A 26,174-nucleotide genomic window follows, 5' to 3' on the forward strand; every position below is an offset into this window, starting at 1 on the left:
GTCACCTGTTGTTTTTGCATTTGTCACCCTGAGCAGGACGGGTATGCTCAGACATGAGTCCCGTGCTCTCCATGCCACTGGAATCAAGCTATCCAGGCTGATGAGGGCTGAAAGCCCGAAACCGGTCCTTGGATGCTTGTTTCCAGTCCAGGAAGGACCTTGCTTGGCAGTTCGGGCTGGACTGTCCCCATGGGGCACAGGGTCAAGACTGATTTGCATATGGCTGGGTTCAAACTGGAATGGCATGGTGAGCAAAAAAACGATGGATTTAGGCCCAGATCTCTGTACTGGGGTGAATGTATGACATTATTCTGCATTCTGTTCATCACCTGTTGTTTTTGCATTTGTCTCCCCGAGTGGGACGGGTATGCTCAGACGTGAGTCCCGTGCTCTCCATGCCACTGTAACCAAGCTATCCACGCTGATGAGGGCTGAAAGCCAGAAATCGGTCCTCGGATGCTTATTTCCAGTCCAGGGAGCACCTGGCTTGGCAGTTCGGGCTGGACTGGTCCCATGGGGCACAGGGTCAAGACTGATTTGCATATGACTGGGTTTAAAGTGGAATGGCATGGTGAGCAAAAAAGGATGGATTTAGGCCCAGATCTCTGTACTGGGGTGAAAGTATGACATTGTTCTGCATTCTGTCCATCACCTCTTGTTTTTGCATTTGTCACCCCGAGTGGGACGGGTATGCTCAGACCTGGGTCCTGTGCTCTCCATGCCACTGGAATCAAGCTATCCAGGCTGATAAGGGCGGAACGCCCGAAACCGGTCCTTGGATGCTTGTTTCCAGTCCAGGGAGGACTTGGCTTGCCAGTTCGGGCTGGATGGGTCCCATTAGGCACAGGGTCAAGACTGATTTGCATATGGCTGGGTTCAAACTGGAATGGCATGTGAGCAAAAAACAAGGGATTTAGGCCCAGATCTCTGCACTGGGGTGAATGTATGACATTGTTCTGCTTTCTGTCCATCACCTGTTGTTTTTGCATTTGTCACCCCGAGTGGGACAGGTATGCTCAGACGTGAGTCCCGTGCTCTCCATGCCACTGTAAACAAGCTATCCAAGCTGATGAGGGCTGAAAGCCCGAAACCGGTCCTTGGATGCTTGTTTCCAGCCCAGGGAGGACCTGGCTTGGCAGTTTGGGCTGGTCTGCTCCCATGGGGCACAGGGTCAAGGCTGATTTGCATATGGCTGGGCTCAAACTGGAATGGCATAGTGAGCAAAAAACGATGGATTGAGGCCCATATCTCTGTACTGGGGTGAATGTATGACATTGTTCTGCATTCTGTCCATCACCTGTTGTTTTTGCATTTGTCACCCTGAGTGGGACGAGTATGCTCAGATGTGAATGTCGTGCTCTCCATGCCACTGGAATCAAGCTATCCATGCTGATGAGGGCTGAAAGCCTGAAACCGGTCCTTGGATGCTTGTTTCCAGTCCTGTTTCCAGTCCAGGGAGGACCTGGCTTCGCAGTTCGGGCTGACTGTTCCCATGGGGCTCAGGGTCAGGACTGATTTACATATGGCTGGGTTCAAACTGGAATGGCATGGTGAGCAAAAAAACGATGGATTTAGGCACATATCTCTGTACTGGGGTGAATGTATGACATTGTTCTGCATTCTGCCCATCACCTGTTGTTTTTGCCAATGGAATGGGGGCCTCAAAAGATTGGGAGGGGTAGATGGCAGGCCCAGGTGGTGATAGGGCCTGCTCTAGAGATACCTCAGCTTTTTCATGTTCTTGTGTGTTAGAGTGAGAGTCACATTCCTTCCCCCGGCTGGAGATGTCCAGATCAGTGCCCCCTACAGTGTCTTTAGCCTCCACCAGGTCTGTTGAATGCTCTTTCTGGGTGGGCACACTATCCTTCCTCCTCATCCTTTTAAGAAGGAGGACATGGCCGCTAATGCCCCCGAAGATGTCTTACTCTGCCCCTTGTCCTGTTATTCTTGGGCTGCCAGGTCCACTAAAAAGAGAAGGCAAACCATTATGTATGTGGTATATAAAGTCATTACAAAGCATGTAACTACATGAAGCAATTCTAGACTTTGTTCTCCTTTGATCTTACAAACCAATTAGATATGTCTTGGAGCTAAGTTTACGCACACCATCATTGTGATGTCCTGAATTCAGTCACACATTGCCATCTTTCCAAACTTCGGAAGTATACACTTCTGTACTGACCAACCCTCACCTTAGGCATTATGGCTGTCAGTGTTTCCTGACATTGCAAATAGCCATCTTCAAATGTCAGTCTACAAGTGGAGATGGGACAAAGTCTGGATGGCTATATCAACACATACGCATGGATCAATGATTATCCTTTAATGTGCACAACACACTTGCTGGTTTGGGTTTACATATACAAAAAGGACCTTGGATATGACCTTTGCTACGGTGTGAATCTAAGTATTTGAAGATAGTACAGCTACCTATTTAAATCAAATCAAATCAAGCTTTACTCGATTTTTGTAGTACAAAAAAATCATTAAAGCATATATGGTATTGCAGAAATAAATAAGAGATATTGACATGATATTAAAATAATTCATTCAACAGTCATAGTTACGTATAAAGCTAAGAGTAAGTGGTGCTAGGTCCTGTCATTTAACTTTAACACATTAAAAATTGTTTCCTACTCCTGATTATACTTTTAAAAATTAGACTATTTCTCTTGTAAAACATTTGGGGCCAGATGTAGGTGGCCAATTACCGGTCGGTAACGGCCGAATTTGGCCGTTACCGACCGGTAATTGGATTTTGAGTTGTAGGGCATGCATTTACAGAATCGGTATTTTACCGAATCTGTATTTACCGATTCGGTAAAATTACCGAATCGGTAAATACAGACTCGGGTAAAATACAGATTCTGTAAATGCAGATGTAGCTGGCACATGTCAGAGTGCCACAAGGCTTTAAGAATCGGTATTTTACCACCCAATCCAATTGGGTGGTAAAATACCGAATCCAGGTGTGCATGCATGTCTGTGTGCAACATGGCGCACATGCCTATTTTTGGGGTGCCAGAAGGTGTCAAAGTGACACCCCCTGCACCCTTGCTAAAATCGGTATTTACCGATTCTGTAATTACAGAATCGGTATTGCCCATTGATTCCTATGGGCTGCAAGGCCCATAGGAATCAATGGGCAATACCGAATCGGTATTTACAGAATCGGTAAATACCGAATCTTAACGATTCGGCATTTACCGAATCTGAAATACCTACATCTCCCCCCTCTATTTTACCACCTCTTAAATACCGATTCGGTATGAATCGGTATTTAAGAGGTGGTAAATTAAAATTACCTACATCTGGCCCTTGATGTTTAAAATCTGCAGTGCAATAAAAGCTGGGCGGCATTGTTTCAGACCCCATAATTAAAAAATGGGAATGATCCATCTCCTTCTGTTTGTAATATAGAATTTACAGAATATTACTACATGCAAAGTAGTTTGCTAGCAAACCTCATCACACGGGCAGGCGCACAGAATTTTAGACCAGTCGTTTATTGAAGGAAAGCTTACCAAACGGTGGAAGATGTTAAGTCTGAAACGAGTCAGAACTAGCCTATCATAGCCACTTGACATATCGGTTAAGTAAGGCTGAAAGCCATAAGTACTTAACAGCATTTGATTTTGAAGTACGTTTGGTCGTGAGGTTTCTCTGATTGCCTCTAGGTGGGCCATGCAAGACTTTTGTAACAGCTTTTTTGGAAATGTTACCCAAAAACAGGGGTTCATCAAAATAGCCCGCATGCCCCATATTGTTCATGAAATCTTTAATGTATTTCAACCAGTGTATTTCAAATACATGATCCAGTTTGAGGCTGTCTCTTAGGATTTCACGGTTAAATTCTGTATAATTTGTGGACCAAAAGCGATGCCAAAGGAGGACCGGTTGTACTTTTATTATATCTGTTATGTACGGCACTTCCAATTCTGAGTGACAAATATAGGTCGAAGTGCTGCAGGCGACTGCCAACATGAACCTTCAAAAGGCATTCTCTGTCTTTTGAATAGAATTTACATTGCAATAGCCCCATATTCCAGCACCATATATGTCTTTGCTAATGCATTTCAAGCTGTGAATGTGAAGCAGTTCCACTGGAGGTTTCTTCCTGAACTTCTCGAGAAATTTACCAGAGCTGTTGTTGCTCGCATAAAATGCAAGTTTCTAGTTTTAATGGCTTGGGTCCAAGATCCATTGGAATCAAATCAAGTTCCTGAATCGGGATATGTTGTGGTCTTAGCTACCTTTTATTGCTCTTTGCATTCCCTTTCCCACAGCTCATAATAAACGTTTTGGGTGTGTTCACTCTCAGGCCCAGGTCAGTCTACAAGTAGAGATGAGACACAGTCTGGATGGCTATATCAATGTATAAGCATGGATCAATGGTTGTTCTTTAATGTGCAGTCTCAACAGTCTTACACTAACTATAAAATGTTGTCTGTTGTGTAGCATTGTCTAACACAACGCAACTGCTGGTTTGGGTTTACATATACAAAAGGGTCCTTGGATATGACCTTTGCTAAGGTGTGAATCTAAGTATGTGAATACCCCTTGACAATAACAGCCACTTTACATGGCAAGTGCCACATTTAGCATGACATTTCAGCGTTGTTGCTGCCATACACTGGTTAGCACATGTGCATAGATAGTACAGCTACCTATTCAATACAAATGACATGTAAGCCACTGTGGGAAAAATGTGTGTATTTCGCCTCACTTGGAATGTTAGTTTAATTTTGAGTGAGACAAGTACCACACAGTCTGCATTTACTTCATGGCACATAATAATATGTTTTTCCATGATAAAACACACACAATAGGGATGCATGATACAGCATTCAACACCCAAAGGCCTCTCATCCCCACACTCAACATTGTCTGGCCGAATCCTACCCCATTGCTTTTAGCAGTCATAATGCCCTTGGTTCACCTGTCAAGGTGTTGACTGTGCATGTATTTATTCAAATGCAACATGTGAGGGTCCTTTCCCCAATTATGTCCATAACACTACAAGCCCAAGAAGTACACTCTGGTCACTGCATACATTGTGCTTCAAGGAGGCATTGGCCTTATAGCTACTTCAGCAATTCCTTAGATTACGTGAAAGGAAACATAAGACACATGAAAGACATGCATGATACAGCATTCAACACCTAAAGGCCTCCCTTTCCCACACTGGACAATGTCAGGTCCATTCTTTCCCCATTGCACACAGCAGTCATAAACACCTTGGTTCACCAGTCATGGTGTTGACAGTGCCTTTATTCATTCAAATGCAACATGTGAAGGTATTTTCCCTATTTGTGGTCAGAACACTAGAATTCCCAGAATGCACCCTGGTCAGTGCATTCATTGTGCAATGAGGCATTAGCATTATAACTACTGTAGCTATCACTCAGATTACGTGAATGGTAGCAATAGACACAAGATGGTACAGCTCTGTCACCACACACACAATACTACCACACACGTAAAGCAGTTAATGACCTTACCAGGCCCCTCCACTGCTAATACTCCTCCAGCTGAGCATGGAGGGAAACGAGGCTGTACAGTGACAAAAGACGGGGCCTGTGCACATGGGGCTGGGAGGACTGGTCTGATATTTCCTCGGCCTTTATTCTGGCCCAGCATTTCAGGTCCTCCCAGCAGTTGCAGCATGGTCGGGCACACCTGAGGAATACGCCCACTGCACTGCAGCAAACAGCAATGTCGAACAGAGTCTTGCATGTGCTGCATTGATCAGCTGGTCCTCTGGAATCCCATAAAGCTGAGGACACTTATCAGCCCCCCTCCCCCAGCTAATATGCCCAATTCTCCCTCACTGAATAGGGGTGCCTTCTTGTCAAGTCACTCTGTCATGTTGGGGGCAGTTTGGATGAACAGAGCATCAGAATGGCAGAGGATCCTATCTGGAGATGAGGGTGACTCATAATGACCATGACATGGCTGAGTGCACTTCCTGTCATGAACTTCCTGCCTTGTGTTTCCTGTTTATCATTTCCTGTATTGAAACTTGGATTCCAGTCCGTTTTCAAAGTCTCAGGTTTGATCGGGGAGTTTCTGCGTTCGGGGTGGACTCTCTACACTGGAGAGAATGAAAATAGTCAGAAAATAGTTTTTTTATTCTCCAGAATGAGAGAAAAAAACTTGGAAAGAATGGCAGCAACTTTAACCAAGGAAGGGAAGAGGTGTTAGGTACACTCTTCATCACATCCCAGCAAAGTTTGCCCCTTTGCATTGTTACATACTGTCCACATTTTGCGCTTCCATCAAACTTGACTGTAGTCTTTCACGAAAGTTAGGGCACTTGGGGCCAGATGTAGGAAAGCCATTACCGGTCGGTAACGGCCGAAATGGGCCGTTACCGACCGGTAATAGGCTTTTCCTATGTAGGTGGCAAATTTACCGATTCGGTAAATACTGAATCTGTATTTACCGATTCGGTATTTACCGAATCATCATTTACCCATTCGGTATTTACCGAATCGGTAAATAAAATGTAGGAAGCACTTTGAAGAGTGCTTCTGTGCTTACAGGATTCATTATTTACCACCAACTATTAGTTGGTGGTAAATAACGAATACCTCTGTAAATGCAAATTTGTGCGTTTACACCTGTGCCATGTGACACACAGGTGCCATGTGGCACACATACATGCCCTAAGGGCATGTATGTGTGCCACATGTGCACACAAGCACTATTCAGGGGTGCAACAGGGTGTCAAAGTGACACCCTGCCACCTTGACTCTTTCCCTATGTTACCGAATCGGTAATTACCGATTAGGTAATTGACATTCATTCCTATGGGCCTCCAGGCCCATAGGGTGAATGGCAATTACCGAATCTGTAATTACCGATTCGGTAATCGATTCGGATATTTTTACCGATTTTTTATCTACGTAGCATTGACCAATTCTAAAAATACCGAATCGGTAAAATTCGGTATTTTCGAATCGGTAAATTTAAATTACCTACATCTAGCCCATAGTGCGGTTTATCCCTAGACACATAGGGCCAGATGTAGGTAGGGTTTTACCGGTCGGTAACGGCCGAATTCGGCCGTTACCGACCGGTAAAAGGAATTTGAGATGTAGGGGGCAGAATCGGTAAATTTACCCTTCGGTAAATTTACCGATCGGTAATTTTACCGAATCTGTAAATATACCGGTCGGTAAATTTACCGACCGGTATATTTACAGAATCTGTAAAATCGATATGTAGGTGGGACTCTTATGAGTCCCACAAGGCCTAAGAAATCGGTATTTTACCATCAAATTCAATTTGATGGTGAAATACCGATTCAGGTGTGCATGCACATGTGTGCATGCACACCTGTGCCATATGACAGGCAGACCTGCCCTTAGGGCAGGTATGCCTGCCATATGGCCCCCGAACCTTTTTTGGGGGTGCTAGAGGGTGTCAAAGTGACACCCCCTGCACCCTTGCCAAAAATCGGTATTTACCGATCGGTAAATACCGACCGGTAATGCCCCATTCATTCCTATGGGCTTCAAAGCCCATAGGAATGAATGGAGCATTACCGGTCGCTATTTACCGAATCGGTAAATACCGACTTTTAAAGAATCGGTAAATCCACATCTGGATTTACCTACATCTCGGTACTTCATATTTACCGACTCTTAAATACCGAATCGGTAAAATTCGGTATTTAAGAGTCGGTAAATATGATTTACCTACATCTGGCCCATAGTGTCTGATTCACAAAGGGCCTCCGCACTCATGGCGGAGGCGCTTCAGTCATGGGAAGGTCTTTGCATTAAGGATTATTAATAAAGTGGTTGTTTACTAATTGAGATCATTTTTTGTTATATGTTACTAAAGATCAATAATAATAGGATTTGATTCTTAAAAGTCAGGTTAGAGTGCTGTTGGAATCTCAGGAAATCTGGTATGAGAGTTTGCACGGCAAAATGCAAGCACCACAATAATTTCCCAATGCAATATTACCTTTAAAATGTTAGTGGAAGCACGACAGATGACTTGCCAGATTAGGTAATACAGGTGATTCAAAGTCCCTTCAGTTAGAAGAACAACTTTTACTATTTTATGTCAATATCTGATCAATTATATATGTGAACAGCTTATGAACCTAGAGGTGAGGTGATTGGCTCTTTTCTAAGTAACTCGATGATATCACCTTCTTTTGTGACTGTCGGCACTGGGGAACGCAATCCCTGGGCAGTGCCTCCAGAAACAGCAGGACCATTTTCATATCAGGAAATCTGAGAATGATTTGCTTTGAGACTATATTTTAGTAAGCCTTCAAGAATATGGATCTGGCATTTATGATGCATGCTTCGTAAGTCCATTTTCTTGTAATAGTCCAATATATAAACCTATTTTAAAATGTGTGTATTGTTTTCCTCAAAACGTATTTCAATGAAAGGAGTATTATTCATACAGCATTTTCCTGAATTTTCTACAATGTTATTGTAAGTAAATGGGTATTGGTTGAAGGACGTGGATTCCCCTTTCAGGCAACAACTGAAATCTTCGACTGGGTGGACAAGAAAAGTCATTATATTAATCTGTGCTTAACCCTCTGGTATCTGGCACAAAAACAGTCAAGCTTAACATAGAGTCAACGTTTAGAGTATTTAAACAGCACGCAAACAGTAGTAAAGTGAAAACACAATACAAGAACCAATTTAGAAAAACAGAATGCATTTGAATAAATAAGATGGCACAAAAACAACCAAAATCCAATCAGAACTGGAGATATAAGCTTTTAAGGTTTTGGTTGGAAATAGCACCAAAAAGCATGAAGTGCCAACTTCAGGCCTGGTACCTGGCTGTGCTGAATGGGAACAAATTAAAAAGTTCAGGCGGACCAAGATGGAGCATGGGCTGGGTACAGGACTGAGTTTGGCCCACTCAGAATTGTACTGTATTGTTCCTGGTGCTTTGAAGCAATGCCCTGTGTCAGTTTACACTACACTGCATCGGGTCCAGTGAGCCACTGGTCAGGAGGTGCGAGGTGTTGCGATGTGAGGTGAAGTGTTGAGTTGCAGCTTGATGCATCAATTCTGGTTAAGCCACCGATCAGAAGTTGCAAGGTGCTGCAAATCAAGGTCTTGTGGAGGGCTGTGCCACACTGTGTTAATTCTGGTGAAACCTTCAGTTGCACTGGGAGGAGTACACTCCGACCCCAGCTAAGAGTCCAAGACCTAGATGTTAGCACTTGGTGAGTCATGTCTCAGTTCTACAGAGGCCAGCAGAAGGGACGAGTCAGGTCCAGTTGGGTCGGGTCAGCTGGAAAGCAGAAGAGACCTCTGTAAGCTTGCTGTATCACTGCAGTCCATGCAGGAGTTCAGTTAATTGACCTTTAGAGTCATTCAGGGTAGACTGTGGTCAAGGCAAGAAAGTCCAATATTCCTTCTTCAGATAGTGCAGCCCTTCAAGCAGCCGTGCACTCCTTCTGGCAGCAGGGCAGTCCTTCTGAATATTCCCCAGGTCCAGGAGTGTTGTGATGTGGGGTTGAGGGAGAGCCAACTTGTATCCTCAGTGCCAGCTTTTGTGTGATGGCAGCTCCTAGCCCCCTCCAAAACTATTATGTCCAGTTCCACTGTATCTCCTAATTTTTGCACTTAACTGCCTGGGATAACAAAAGAACGGACATGCATGATGTCAGTTTGATTAGTATGTGGAACAGACAAGGCTCTTTGAAACATAATCAGGACTGGGTACTACTCATCACTCAGCCATACTGTCCACACATAATCCCCTCTTGCCCCCATGTCCGGAAGGAATCAACATTCCATCACAGGAGAGACAGCCAGAGGCATGTGACCATGGCTACTGTTAGAAAAGCAGTGTTTATTTGGGCACAGAAATGTCACCTTTATAAAAATGTTATATCTTGAATTGAGATTTAAAATCTGACTTTACCATTAAAGAGGATGTTTAAATACAATTCAAGACATTAAAATTCAAAACATGTTTTAAATTGATTCTGTAGTGAATGACAAAAATGAGTGCTGAAGGCTCACTACTTGAATTTAATTTACAGGCCCTGGATACATGTAGTACCATTTACTAGGGACTTACAATTAAATTAAAGTTGCCAATTGGGTCTAGGTGCCAATTTTACCATGTTTTAGGGAAAGGACACAAGCACCTTAGCACTGGTCAGAGTGGTATAGGGCACAGAGTTCTAAGACAAATAAACGAGTTCAGCAAAGCAAGGGAGTAAAGGCAAACAGTTTGGGGGTGACCCTGAAGTGAGGGCCAGGTCCAACAGTTATTCATGAGAGTATTTCACAAGCTGAGGTGTAAAAAAAAAACTGGGATTTCATCTTTTTCAATAACTAATATCCATATATTCTTTCCTGTTGATGTCTATGATTCACATATACGCTTAACATTTTTTATTTTCCATGCTTTTCAGCTCTTGTTCTTAATGTGTTAAAATGTGCAAATTTTTCTAAACCAGTTTTACTGATGTGTTTCTGGGGAAAATAAACATTCCTAGTCGGCCTCTTCTTAGCCATTTTTCTTTGAATTAACCATATGAATCTCTTGAGTGCAGATTATGCAGGTATTTCAAACTTTTCATTGTGGTATATGCATTTGTTGAAACCATTAAGATTTTAGCATCATAGCCTAAATGGTTTATGTTAGTATTTTTGCAGTTATCTATTTCCTTGTAATTTTGCTGCGCTTTTATGACATGAATTTACGAAGTGGGTGACAATATTTTTTTTATCCTTTTGCACCACCACCCTCTGTCCCTTCACTCTCCCATACCCCTTGGCTGAACCCTGGAAAGCTCCTTCCTCTCTTTGTGTCTCTGTGTACTATAAGGTTTTTGAAACTATTAATATAACTCCCCTGGCCCTTCTTGCGTCCCACTAGTCAGTCTTCCAGTTGCATAAGATACTTGTGCTAGGCACCTCGAATTCCTTGTCCATGGCTCATCTGGCTGCTATGGGGTCTGGATCACGCCACTTACTTACTACTAGAGAAAACACCAGGAATTGGGCTATTAATAGTATGCCTACTGTGACACTTGTTTTGGCTGCTATCTCTACCCATTTGCCTAAGCTCTATCGGCCTTATTGGATACACTTTTCAATTAAAGGATAATTCAGTTAACAATTATATGTTTAAATGATTTTGCTAATTTCTTCAAATTCTAACCCTGATTGTAACTCCATCTTAGCAAAGACATTTAACCTGATCTAATTTATGACCTTAGTGTTAACTATGCCAACCATAATAATACCCAGTAATCCATTCAAAATAAAATAATTATGACATTAACCCTAAAGCTAATGTTAAACATTAACAATTTCATAAGTGTTTAAAGAAAAATACATATTTTTCATGAACTAATTCTATACATCATTATAGCCGTTAATAACATTAAAATACATTATACTGAATCATTCCTCTTAACCCAATCCTCATAGTGAACCTAACCATTAAATATTTGAAATTTCATTGGATGTAATTAATTAACTTTTTGATATTATATTTAGCCTACATCTAATATGAACTCTAACTCTATACTCAATGATATTAGATTTAATTAAATAATTTTCTTAACATAACTACAGTACTAACTGCAAATCCTAATTAATAGCAAATGTTTTTTTAATTGTATTTGCTAATAAACTTTACCATTCTTTATTTTAATAAATAATGTTTAAGTAACGCTAAACCTTAAATCATGCTCAGTGGGGTAAAGTGTATTTGTAAGAGAAGCTGAAGGTGGTATATAAAAAAACAAAATTCACAAAAAACCTAATGTTAAACTGCAGTTATGGTTAGGTTTGTTTATACTGAAATATGAAAAATATGTATTGATTCCCTGTAAAACAAGGGATTAATCATCAAAAGGACTACTAGGATTATGTAGCATAAGGGAGATATTCATGCAACCTGCTGATCTAATTTATATGACAAAAAGGGTACATTGTAAGGTATATTCACTGGAAGTATTTTTCATTCCTTTGAGCTGGAACTAATATTTTTGTGAAATCTGCAAAATATTTGGTAAATGTTGCAGTCACATAATCGCATAAACCTTCTGGCCCTCACAATCATCCATTGTTTTCTAAACAAACTAGCTTACCCGTCGCGCGTTGCTGCGATCTCAGAAGAAAGGAAATTTAAGGAAACTTGTTGAGCCCGCTTCCCCGGGGGTACGACTCAATAGTATTAGTAGGGATGTTTTATTTAATATGGCTACCATTAGCCCAGGCAGAGCAGAAAGGGAATCTAGCACACTGATCTCACCAAAGGAATTACTAATAGCCCAAACTTCTATTAATATCTTGTCTTGGAACATAGCAGGCCTAAAAAAAAACCTTGATAACCCTGATTGGAAAGATTTTATAAATACCTTTCACATATGCATGTTCCAAGAGACTTGGTGTCCTCTGCCACAATATAAAAATGGATACTCAACCTTTTACATTCCTGTAGTTTCGACTGGGAGAGGACGTCCCTCTGGAGGTTTACACATCTAGGTAAAATTAAATTTGAATTGTGTCATCACTACCCATAATACAAACTCAGATGATATTCTGCATATCTCTATAAAAAGTTATAATAATATACTAGAACTCTTCTGTGTATACGCAAGAGGCTTACCGGGTGGACAAGCTTCACCTATACTAGAGTTGCTAGATTGAAAGTTATCATCCCTCCCCTTGAGATCTAAAATACTGGTGGGGGGGACTTTAACTGTACTTTTGAGCCTCTGGACGATGAAGATTTAATGGGTTTAAATAATGAGGATAGGAGCCAGATTATACCATCACTAGCCCTCACTCCCATTAAGAAATGGACTGCTAGAGCAATTCAGTTAAATGCTCTGGTCTGGGAACATAACCTTCGGGCTCTAAATGGGCGAACTGTTTCCGACCGTGATGGAGCAATGACTTTTAATAGGCTAGGTTGCCCATCACGGATTGATTATATCCTTCTGGATACGCAGTCGTGGGTTAATCTGGTGGATATGAAGGTTAGACAAAGATCAGATAGTGACCACAACCATCTATGTATGGTAATTCATTGGGGAGACGGGATCAGCAAAAGGGGAATTCTAGAGATGACTACTAAAGAAGTTTTTCCTTCAAACTGCAATCGTAAGCTCAAGTGGAATGCAGTTAGGTGTGAAGAAGGGAACCTTGACAGTATTAAAGAGCTAGTTATGGCCGAATCCCGTGCCTGGCATCTGTTGCTCTAGTGGCACCCCATCCTACAGGGTCAAATTTACCAGCTATGTATAAGAACTTAACAGAGAAAATTGGAACGTTCTTTACTAAAAAATCCAAGGGGACGTCATTGGCACACCATAAATTAAACAAGGGTAACCTCTGGTACACAGCTAACTGTAGGAGGAAGAGGAAAGCCATTACGTTGGCTATAAAAAATAAGGACCCTTTAGCAGTAAGAATTGCTAGACAAGATTACCACAAAAGCATAGCGACAGCCAAAAAGGACTGGCAGGAGCAGCATTGGCAGGAGCTCAAGGAGGCTGCCTATGGGAAAAATCCTACTCTTTTTTGGAAATTAATTAACACTCTTGATAGACGAGGGGCCGAGCACATTTTAAACCACATAACCGAGCACCAATGGTACTCTCACTTTTTAAAATTGTACTACGAGGACAGTGTGGAGGGCCAGCCAACATCTCCTGCTTTGGGTACCATGAGCAAGATTAGTACAGAGCTTGGTGCCAACGAAGAGTCCTTTTCACCACGCGAAGTTCAAGACGCCATCCTTAAGATAATCCCGGGAAAGGCGCCTGGCCCTGATGGCCACCCGGGGGACCTATTGTTGTACGACCCCAAAATCATGGGCAGACTTCATATCTATGGTTATGAATTTAATTCAGTCTGGCCACCCAGTACCCGAATCCTGGAAAGGTGCAGAGGTCATTACCATATTTAAAAAATGTGATAGAGGGGACCCTGCCAACTACAGACCAATTAGTTCAATTGATATCATCCAAAAAGTAGTTGGCAGTGTCATCATAAACCGGACAGAGATGTGGCTAATAGAAAACGATATCTTGACTCACTTCCAGGCCGGGTTTAGGCGCAATGTAGGTGCCATGGACCAGGTTTTTAGATTCTGTGCGGTCTTCTGGAAGTCTGTGTCTGTTGCCAGGGGGAGTTTATACCTGGCTGTTATAGATCTGAAAACGGCTTTCGACGTTATCCCACGCGCCAAACTCTGGGAGGTCCTTCTGGACTTGGGGTTCCCTAGTTATTTGTTGCAGTTCATAATTAAACTTCATGAAGGAAATTACGCAAGGATCCGATGGGGGGACCAGGAGCAACTAACTAGGAGGATCCCCGTCAGCAGAGGGGTACGGCAAGGTTGTGTTATGGCCCGACCCTGTTTTCTCTTTTTATAAATGGGGTGGTGGATCATCTGAGAGAGGACCCAGCGGATGCCCCTGTCCTTGCTGGGGAGAAAACACCCACACTCCTCTTTGCTGACAACACCCTCCTGTTGTCCAAAACCCCCAGTGGCCTGCAAAAACTCCTTGATCGTTTTAATGTGTAAAAAGAAAGTACAGGAAGGTTCATCTCTCCTTGAATGGGTCACCTCTAGAGGTAGTGGATGAATTCGATTATCTCGGGGTTAGAATTGGCAACAAAATGAACTGGGAATCCCATCTGTGCAAAATGGTTTTAAATCTTAAAAGGGTTTCCGGTGCTATCCTAAAGAATCTTTCAGTCAGTAGACCAGTAGTCCCTGTCCTAGCGGTCTATGAGGGGAAGGCGTTAGCCTCTGCGGTCTACGGATCCAAATTATGGGGCACTGAGAATATTAAAGCACTGGTGGTGGCAGAGAATAAGTTCATGAGAGACCTAGTCTCGCTCCCACTCGCGACCCCTTTGAAACCATTATTTGCTGATATGGGCAAAAGATCTATCTCTGAAATAGTCCAACTCCGACCATTACTATTTTGGGTGCGCCTTAGAAGGACCCCGGAATTAGCAAAATATGCTTTAGTGCTGGACGAGCTAATTGGCCTGAATGCTTCAAATAAAATAAAGTGGTTAAATAATTTAAAGAAGCTTGTGGTATCTTTGGGATTGAGCGACTCCTGGGCCTCCCAATCCCCCCCATCAAAACAAACAGTGAAAAATCTATACTGGGAGTGGATAGAGGCCAAGGTTCTGCTCAACCCAAATTGGGGTCCCTTAACCGAGAAATTTTTCGAACATAAGCATGTTGTAAAGTTAGAACCCTTCTTGAATTTCATACAAACCCCTCGAAACAGAACTTTATTTCTGAAACTTAGATATGGCATTCTCCCTCTTAAAAATTTCATGGCAGGATGGAAAGAAAGGAGTGAAGAGGACCAGAAATGCCTAGGTTGTCCTTGCCCGGAAGAATCCCTGGCCCATTTCCTCTTTGCATGTAAAGCGTTCAAACAGGCCAGAGATAAATGGTTGAAGCCAGTCTGTAGAAAGCTAGGAGTTAGGGACCATAGATCAGCCCTTCGCATTATTGTTTCCGACACCTCTTGCATGGTTATTGTTTGCGGGGTTGCCAAGTTTTTGGCTAGTGCCTGGATTATCCGTTTAAGGTTGTTGTCCCATTCGTGCACAGATCATGACTCAGTATGAATTTTAACTATGTTATTTTTCTTCAGTTTTAATTGCTTGTAATGTTGTAATGCTTTTAGGAGGATTGTAATACCTGAAATCTATGTATGTATTTTTATGTTTGTACTTTTATGATACATGTATCGAATAAAGTCTTACAACAGATTTTCAACAACAGATAACATTCAATTTACATGGTGTCATTTTTATTGAAACTTATTCATTTTAATATGGAAAACATTTTAAAGTGTTGTTTTAATTCTGTTTATTTATTCGAGTGCTTGTGGATACACGTTATTTTTTGTTTTTCCGTCTGCTGCGTAGACGAATAAATCAGAAGGTTTTCCGACGCGTGAGCTGGCCACATACAGTTGTCCATGGGAGAAGCACGGATTCTCTAAATCTAGTCCACACACTTGCAGCGATTGTCCTTGTGCTTTGTTGATGGTCATTCCAAAAGCGAGTCGCACCGTAAACTGTAAACGTTCAGTATTGGAAAGATTATGAGGGTCCTGTGTGGCCGGGGGGGCTGATATTTAACACATTTTTCTTTTTCTTTTTTTTAGCCAGAAACCTTCGCGGGAGTATACTCAACAACTTCCCAAAGATTCATGCCGATCGGATGAATGGTGTAGTAATGCATAAAGGACAAACTGACATACTTTAGTTTTTATATATATAGATTGCTTAAGAAAGGTAAACAAATCCTGAACGCAGTGTCCATTTTTAGCTGCATTTTGAAGAAAACAGCCTTTGCAAGATAATTTCCCAAACATAAACATGTGATATATGAATACATAGCAGGCCCCATGTAATATGGTTTTATATTGCCATCTTGAGGTTCTTGTGATATTAAAAAAACACATGGCATTTGGCCTCTGGGTTTATGATAAGCGAATCCATCCATGGCAATACTGGACCATGCTTTCTGGCTACCTCTTATGTATTCCTGTATTCTTATGGAGAAAATAAAAAAATAAGAGAGTTTGAATGACATATCTGATGGAGGTGCAAACATTTCACCTTGAGAACAAAGGGGTTGAATACTGGTAGATTTTTTAAATAAAAAATAATTGTTTTATGGCAGCCTATCATGATCTATTTTAAGTAGGTTTTGATAGGAAAAATGTTGACTTTAACAGTTTAGAAAAGTATTTAAAAGAGAGGGGTAGTGGCTTCGCTTGGCTGCGAATGGCCGCTTGATTAAGAGGCTCTGCCGGCCGAGGCCAGTAATCCGTAAGTTATCCGCAACTGCAGTGTCTAATCAGGATCCTTTGCCCGGTAAATAATGCCACCCGCCAGGTGAAGCTGACCAAGGGGTATATTTTGAGGTGATCGGCCCCACCAGCAGCCCAAATTCGTAGCGGATCGAGAGGCCTGCTGCTGTGATGGCAGACACCAAGCCGGGACGAAAAGTTGTGAGGCGGGCTGAGCTAGCAGCGAGGTGCCCGGAGTGGCGCCACCGGAAGTTCGGGCGGCTGGAGCTACGGGGCGACCGCGGAGCTCCATCGAGTAGAGAACACCTCTGGAGGTACGCATGAGGTGCTGGGGACCGCAATTGTGATCAGTACCGGTCCCTAAAGGAGTATGTTGGTGCTACTATCGGAGCGGGTAGGAGCCGCGAATATACGTCTTTGCAGCAGCGGAGGTGAGGCCTTTGAAAGGAGTGTGTGTTGTCGCCTGTGATGCTGCACGGAGCCCCTGGGTCTGGGAGGCCAGCGGCGAGAGAGGAGTGCACAGGCCTTGATTCGTCCCCTCGCGCATTTCCCCGAGTGAGACTGCGGGTCCGCCATTTTGTGCAGGCGTCGGCTGTGTAAGGCGGGGAGCGGTCGCGCTGCATGTCACAGTCTGCAGGGAAGTGCTGGATAAACCTGTGCCCAAATCCTTTGCTTGCGGTCTGAGACTCGAGGGGGCCTCTGCACAGATGCCCTGCCACATGTGTTGTTGCATCCTCTTCCCCCCCCGGATACATGCATCCATAGTGAGATGCAGGTACATCAGTTGCTGCACTGCTGTAGCTCTCTCATTTTTCTTTTAGTCGTGATCTGTGTCATTGAGTGATTGCGGGGGGTTGCGACGGTATTGGCACCCTATCGAACACTTCCAGGTTGCGGAGATATACATTGGACGGCCTGATACTTGCGGATAGAGGACCCTGAGAGGTGAGCTGGAGTCGGGGTTGGTATACCTTAGGATACCCCTCAGACGGTAATAGTGGTGTGAAAAAGTGGCAGCTTGAGAGGGAACGTAAGAGGAGAGTGACCACTGTCGAAACATAGGAAAATTAGTCGAGAAGTGGAATGGTACACTGGGCCTGGCTGTTTCCTGAAGGCCAACCATCGGAGGCGGGGATATAGGTGTGGGCTGGTTGCACTGCTCCTCGTGAGCCACTGGACACAGTAATAGAGCATCCCGATCTGCAGCGGTATATTGGTCACACGAGGTGTGTCACCATGGGGAAGCCGGAAACAAGTCAGCCGAATATTACTTTTGATTAAAAAAACTAACAAACCCACGGACGCAGACACGGACCGCCAGGAACCACCGGGGGACAGCACCATGGTCCAGCCACCCGAGGATGAGATTAGTTCGATGTTTAAAGACTTGAAATCCAGTCTCCAGGGGATAGACTTGAAAATGGACTTGTTGGCGGAATGGTTAGATTGAATAACAAAACGAGTTGAAAAGCACGACGGCCGGCTGAGTGTGTTTGAAACAAGGATCACAGAGACGGAGGAGGGTCAAACTGACATGGACAGAAAATTGCGCGGTATGGATGGGGTTCTGCAGCTCATTAAACATTAGAATGAGGATTTGGAAGCCAGATCGAGGCGTAATAACATTCGCGTCACGGGGATTGCAGAATCCACAGACATTCAGAACATGGAGAAGTACATAGAGGAGATGATGCGCGAACTCTTTGGCTCGGAGCTGTCGTCAATGTTCTTAATTGAGCGCGCACACCGTACGCTGGGTCCCCGGCCCAAGCCGGGAGCACCGGCGAGACCCATCCTGGCCTGAGTTTTAAATTATAAGGATAGAGATACAATTCTTTGGCTTGCTAGAGAAAAGGGGGCTATCCAATTTCGAGGTAACAATATAGCACTATACCCGGACTTCACGCTCCAGGTGCAGGCGGCGCGACGTGAATTCATCCCTGCGAAGAAAATATTCCAACAGATCGGTTGCAGATATGCTTTAATCTAACTGGCAAAACTGAGGGTTCAGGGCCCGGGAAAGCCGACCTTATTTACGGACGCTAAAGCATCGCTGACGTATGCAAAGCAAATGGCGAAAGAACATAAACAGCAAGCTCCACACACGGAGTAACAATCGGAGAGGACATTGAGCGATAATGACTGACATAATGGGTCGTTGGACTCCCAGATAAGTGGAAATATGTTACTTCTGTTCTATTCCGATATGGTTATCTTTTGTGATTTACAAAATTGTGCTATTGCCTTGTACATTGCTGCCCCCACATAGCTGGCCGGTGGGTCACTGTTGTTTGGGTGGTTGTTCACATTACTCTGCCAAGTGGTATTGCATTGATGTGAACTTGTTCTGACCTCGGCCGCCCTACCAAGAGAGTAGGGTAGTATGCCGGTGAACACACGTACCCTGTGGGATGATTCCCTAGTGCTTGTTCTTTTGGTTTTGAGTTTTTGGTGGGGTGGGAAGTGGGGGGATGGACACAATCTAATTGGGGGGTGGTGTGGGAGGTAGGAGGTGTGGGAATGGGATTGTTCCTTGTTGTTGCTGCCAGGTTACACAATTTAGAAAATGTCTTGTTTATGCCTGCATTGCCGGTCATCATGGCAGGCAGTATGGGAGAACAAGATTGCCCATGAATATATGGTTCACAATCTACGACTGTGACTACTGTTAATTGTCTATCATGGAACGTCAGAGGATTAAACGATAGACAGAAGGCCAGACTAATTCACTCCTACTTAATTAGACATGGGGTGGATATATGTTTATTGCAGGAAACTCACCTAGCATCACCAGCTACCAATGTCCTTAAGCATGCTAGATGGGGTGAGGTGGTGGAGACCAGGTACTCTAATTACTCCAGGGGGGTAGCGATATTGATACGCAAAGGACTGCATTGGAAGACACATCAGTCGATGATTGATAATGAGGGAAAATATGTATTGCTCCTAGGTACGCTTTGCACCACTCCAACTGTGATTGTTAACACATACGGTCCCAACATTGACTGTCCAGAGTTTTTTCAGACTTTATGGCATAAAATTCAATCACTGGGTAAGGTGGCGACGCTCTGGGGTGGAGATATTAATGTTGTTCTGTCCCCTAGTATTGATAGACAGGGTGCAGATCATGAGCACCATCCAAGGGCGGCTGGAATGCTCTTGGGCATTTTTGAAGATCTACAATTAGTTGACACATGGAGAACATTGGAACCGCTGGCTAGGGAATGCACGAGTATAACACAACATCGTAATGCCTGGTCCAGGTTGGACTTTTGGTTGGCGACTCGTGACTTGCATGCTTGGGTAACTGGAGCTAGGCACTTCCCGCGCACCTTTTCTGACCATGCCCCTGTACAGATTACATTGCAAATCCCACCACCATGCATTCAGCCATTCAGTTGGAGATTTCCATCGAGGGCGCTGCTGGATTTGGTCTTCAGAGAAGGGCTTAGAGTGAAAATAGTTGACTTTTTTTAGCTGAATGAGAGTTCGGTGGACTCCCCTGGGACACTGTGGGAGGCCTTCAAGGTGGTCACTAGGGGGCACAGTATGGCACTGAAGACAGGAGTGTTGAGGGACATACGCAATACCCTACACAGGCTAGAGGGCAATATTAAAAAGTTAGAATTGAGCCTTCAGGTCGATCCCACCCCTAACACTAAGGCTACATTGAGAACTAAATTAACAGAATTCCAAGTAGAGGCAGAAAGGGAAACTGCTTACTTGCGTAAATATACCCAGATACCCAGGCCCGTAGATATGGTGAGGGTGATCGAGCGGGGAAAACACTGGCGAATATGCTCCGTCCCCCTAGGGGATCAGATTTCATAACTGAACTCCACACGGACAATGGGGGGGTATCTAGAACTCTGCAGGATATCCTGGCAACCAAGGCAACATTTTATAAGTCACTATATACCTCTCATATTGACCTGTCTCATTTCGACATCTCTGACTATTTGGATACAGTGGCTTTGGCATGGTTTAATGATGGGGCTAGAACTTTTATGGAATTGGCCATTACTGTAGACGATGTGAGACAAGTGATATTGAGCATGCCTGCGGATAAGGCCCCGGGCGCAGATGGTCTCGCTGCAGCCTTTTCTAAGGAATATGTGGACATTATAGCCCCCCGTCTGCTGCTGGTTTTTCAGAAGGCAATGGAGGCAGGAGAGCTGCCACCTACTCTTAGAGAAGCCACGATAATAACACTATTGAAACCCGATAAGGACCCAACCAAACCCGATTCTTATCGTCCACTGTCCCTGATCAATCTAGATGCAAAAATATATGCCAAGCTTCTCGCCAATAGACTACGTCCTATGCTCCCACAGATAGCGTTATCGGATCAGTCAGGTTTTATACCGGAGAGGTCAACGGCATATAATATCCGTGGCATTTTTGGTCTGTTGCATTATTTGGCACCGCATGTTCAGGCGGTGGCAGCGCTGCTCGACGCCACAAGGCGTTCGATTCTTTGGAGTGGAAGTTCCTGTTTACCTTGTTCACTAGGATGGGCCGGAGTCCTCTTTTTATTAAACAAATACAATTGATTTACACCAAGCCACGGGCCAGAGTGAAAGTGAATGGACAAATATCAGACTCATTTGACATAACTAGGGGAACGAGACAGGGATGTTTGCTATTGCAACTGAACCTTTGGCGGCTAGGTTGAGACAACACCATACTCAGCGTAGCATAGGTTTCACATCTAGGGGACTGTTAATATCCATGTACGCGGATGACATGACAATTTACTTAATTAATCCAAAGGACAACTTTGACATCATCATGAGAGAGCTGATCCGCTATGGGGGACTGAAGAGGATACAGATAATTTGGTTGAAGTCTGTGTTGATGCCTCTTACGGATGATACTGAACCCTGCGTTACTGAATTTCCCATTAAATGGGTGGCGGAAGCAACACGTTACCTGGGGATTTGGATAAGCAGATCCATTCAAGAATTGTGGCTGGCCAACTACGGACGAGTTGTAGATTAGATTGACAGTAAAGTACACAGATGGAGAAATCTCCCATTATCCCTAACAGGTCGTATTGCTATAACTAAGATGGTAATTCTCCCCAAACTTTTATATTTATTTGTGAATATTCCTATGCCTCTTAACACACATTTTTTTAAAGCGGCTTCAAACGATTATACTTGAGTTGGTATGGGCGATTAGACAGCCTAGGGTGGCTTGGAAGTTGTTGACACTGCCGTTCTCTTAGGGTGGCCTGGCAGCCCCAGATATAGAGTTATACGCCTATAGTGCTCAGGCACAGTTTTTACACTACTGGCTGCATCCAATACCATATCAGCCACACGTTGCCATAGAGATTGACAGGACTGCGCCCACCCCTCTGGAGGTAGCAGTATTTCAGCCTTATAGGCGTCCACACTCAGAAATAGATACAGTGGAAGCACTGAAATGGGCGTGGACACGTATTGCTAAGAGGGCGGGTCACAAGGAGTTGTACGCACCTTCTATGCCTTTGGGGGGTAACCCACTCTTAGGGCCACTGACAGACAAGGCTGTTACTGAAAGAGCTAAAAAGCACAACTTGGTGATGGCCCGTGATTTATACCCAGATGACACATTTTTGACCATTCAGCAGATGTGTAACCCACTTACACCCTCTGGTTCGGACATGCTACTTTACTACCAACTAAGAGCGGCATGTCGGGTGAGGTATGCTGATTTCCCGGCTGCTCCAGCAGCGCTCCCCACTCTGGAAAACAATATATCCAACAAGTCCCCTCACAAATTAATAATGTGTATATATACTATAACTTAGGAGTCATCTCCCATTCTTTCTGGTAACTCTAAGGTTGACTGGGAAAGGGAGTTAGATGTGTCCATCACTGACGAACAGTGGCGGTTCTGTTGTACACAGTTGGAACACCTCTCGCCAAATTATAGGCTACGACTTCTACACTTTAATTTCTGACACAGTGTCTATAGGACACCGCTACAGCTAAGTCGCATGGGTTTAGTCTCAGATGCGGGTTGCTGGAGATGTGGAGCCTCGGATGCTACATTTGCTCATCTCTCCTGGTATTGAAGGCCGGTGGCAAATTACTGGAAGGAAGTTATTCGACACATTAGTGATGTCATTAATATCCCCTTACAGGCTACTCCCCTGATGGAGCTATTGGGCTTAGTATTTGAAATCCCTAACAATTCTTGGAAATTGGTGGCCATGCTGCTATCGTTTGCGAAAAGACAGGTAGCAATGCACTGGAAAAAGGCTTTTCCGCCTTCTATAGCAGAATGGATAAATGCAGTCACTTATTGTAACGATAAATTATCAAATTATTGGGAATTAATGCCAAGTGGCTCTAGGCCGCAGGATATATGGGGTCCCTTTGTATACTGGTTGGTCCAGGGTGGTTCGGACCTCCGTACGGACAGAGATAGACAAGAATAAAGTGGCCGAAGTGTGTCTTTTTGAAGCATGTACATGATGAACGTCCTCTGATAGGAATTGTGGTGTTTTTCTGGAAATAGGTCATGCCCGGATGGCTGCACAACATTGGATTGTTACGGATGGTGGTCTGTGGGTTGGGGAATTGCAGTATGTGTCTCTTTGACCTGGAAAGGGAGGGGTGTTGTTGTTCTTTTTTAAATTATTTGGTAGAACTGTGTATACGGTATAGATTGCACGTTATGGCCATGTGAATTGGATGGAAACATACATATGGACCCCTACATTGCTGCCAGACAAAGGGTTGTCGGCGAATTGTCTGTGTTATATAAACCTATGGTGCTTACTTCACTGCTGCCGGCCCCTGGGTTGTAGGCAAATATCTGTGTACTTCATGCAATCTGTAATAATAAAAAAGAAAAAAAAAAGAAAAGTCTTTAAAAGATGAAATGTTTGCAGAAATGTGAAAATGTGAAAGAAATAAAATTAACTAAAATGTTATAGTTGTTAGTACTGGTAGCCACACGCATAAATTAAAGGCAACCCACAAATACATTTGAGAAAGTGAGTGGAAAATTCAATGTAAGAATGTCATTCACTTCAAATTATAGTAAGTTCCAGAAACGTAAGAGTTTACTACACAAGAAAACCTGACACAGCAAACATAAATGAATAGTTTAAGAAATTGGAGTGTTATTTGAGGGGTGTGAGAACCCACCTCTCATCTAATAATAATCACATCCCTTGTCAGGGAGCACCAAAAACGTCACTAAATAAATATGTGCTTAACCATCTGGGAGCTTGGCACGAAGCAGTAAGACTGAACTAAGAGTAAATGTGTAAAGTATTTATGCAGTACTCAAACAGTAATAAAGAATAAAAGCACAATACAAGAAAAATCACAAACTAATTTAGAAACATAGTGAATATTTCATTAATTAAAACAACATCAAAAGAACACAAATCTAATATGAAGGACCGGAGTTATACATTTTTGAAGTTTGCTTTGAAAATAGCTATAAAAAGCACAAAGTGCGACCAGCAGGTATCTGGTCACTCTAGACAAGATCACAGTCAAAAGTTAAGGCCAGGCACCATGGAGCCTGCGTCAAATACAGACATCAGGTTAGCCCTGGTGGAAAGTTTACCTTCTGACTTACAAACTTTTAAAGTGAAAAAAAGGTAATCGACGAGTTGTCGGGGCAAGCTGTAAGTTGGTTCCCGAAGATGGCTGAAGAGTAGGGTCACAGTGTGGTCGTCAACTAAAGTGGGATAGCTCTCGGAGGGCATAGTCTGGAATCAGTGCCCAGAAAGGCCTCAAAAGTCTATGGGCTTCAGCTCATTATTGAGCTCGATGACGCCCACTACGTTCATACTTAGATATGTTCCTGGAAGTTAAATCTCCCTCAACGGGGCAAGCCAGCAAGCTGCTGGTGACCCACAATACAACAAGGACAACTACAGTTTCAACAGTGATCGCAGTGTCTGTTGGCTCTCCAGGCAAAATGTACCCAAAAGTTTTAAGTACTACCAGTTTGGGGACAGGAGGAGTACACTATAACACGAGTCAAGGGTCCAGGACCTGGGAGTTATTGGCGTTTAGGAGTCACTTCAGCATGTGCTGGCAGCAGGGACCAGGGCAGGTACAGTGGGAACGAAACTGAAGGTCACTTGATATAGAGAGAGGCCAATGGAAGCTTGTTGTGTCCCTGAAGGTCAAATATGAGGTCAGTAAACTGACCATTGGAGTTACCCCAGGGCCCTGGGATCAAGCAACATAGTCAGTCTTCCCTCTGGCTTCAGACAGCAGGGCAGTCCTTCTTCTGATTTTCAAAGGTCCAAGAGTGTTCTGAGGAGAGGTCTATGGGGTCCACCTTTACGGCCTGTATCAGGCAGCGGGTAGAGGGCACACCTTTGTCCATCCCTTCAACCAGATCTGGTCACGTTCATTCCCTGCCTTTTGGGTTGGTGCCTGTCTGACTACAGAGACAAAATGTAGGCAGGCCTTGGTGTGAGTTTGATCTTCCAGGGACAAGGTAGGCATCCATTGAAGCTCTGGAAGGGACTGCACCCAGTCCTCAGGGCATTCTGTCAAGAGAGGAGTCTCCCACTCCACACTCAGGACTCTTTTTCCAATGTCTGGGAGCAATACATTACTCCCTATAGGGTAGCCAGCAGGAGTCAGGGAGCAGTTGACAACATAGCCTTTTGATTTTAGGCATGAAAATGACAGCATTCTAAAAGTGTAATTTCCAAAATAGTAATTGAAAATCCAACTTGACTATTACATTGGATTTTAGAGGAGTCCTTTAATAATTTTTCTAATTACATTCAAACTAGATTGAGCACTTATCAAATGCAACAGATAAACCAGTGTTAACATATGACAGAGTCAACCTTGCCACAGTTAATAACGATTTTGTATGTTTTCACCACCAGAGCTCCTAAAACATTACATAGACATGCTATACTTTTTAACTAACATGCACCCGGCCATTGGGTATTTAGAGCCTACCTTAGGGTTGGCTTATAAGTATTAAAAAGCAAGGTTTAAACCTGGCAAAATGTTAATTTTTCTAGGTCGGAATAGCAGTTTTAGACATGTTTTGCAGTGTCATTAGAGGATGGCAAAATGAGTGTTGTAGCCCAAAGAATGACATTTAATTTGCAGGTGCTAGGTTCAGGTGGTAGCATAAATTAAATGTGCCAGTGAGGTCTACACTAATTTTTACCAGGTTGTATCAGGGGCAAAACAAGCACTTTACGTCTTGACAGGGGTAAAATGCACAGAGGTCTACGAGCAACAAATGTATGGTTCAGTAAAAAGGCAACAAATCCCAGGGCGACCCTATAGGAAGCACACATTTCCAACGAACAGTATTATAAATCTTTTGCAATTTAATACTGTACATAGTATTCAATTAT

This window comes from Lissotriton helveticus, chromosome 1_1 (assembly GCF_964261635.1).
Source record: "Lissotriton helveticus chromosome 1_1, aLisHel1.1, whole genome shotgun sequence".
NCBI classification, from domain to species: domain Eukaryota; kingdom Metazoa; phylum Chordata; class Amphibia; order Caudata; family Salamandridae; genus Lissotriton; species Lissotriton helveticus.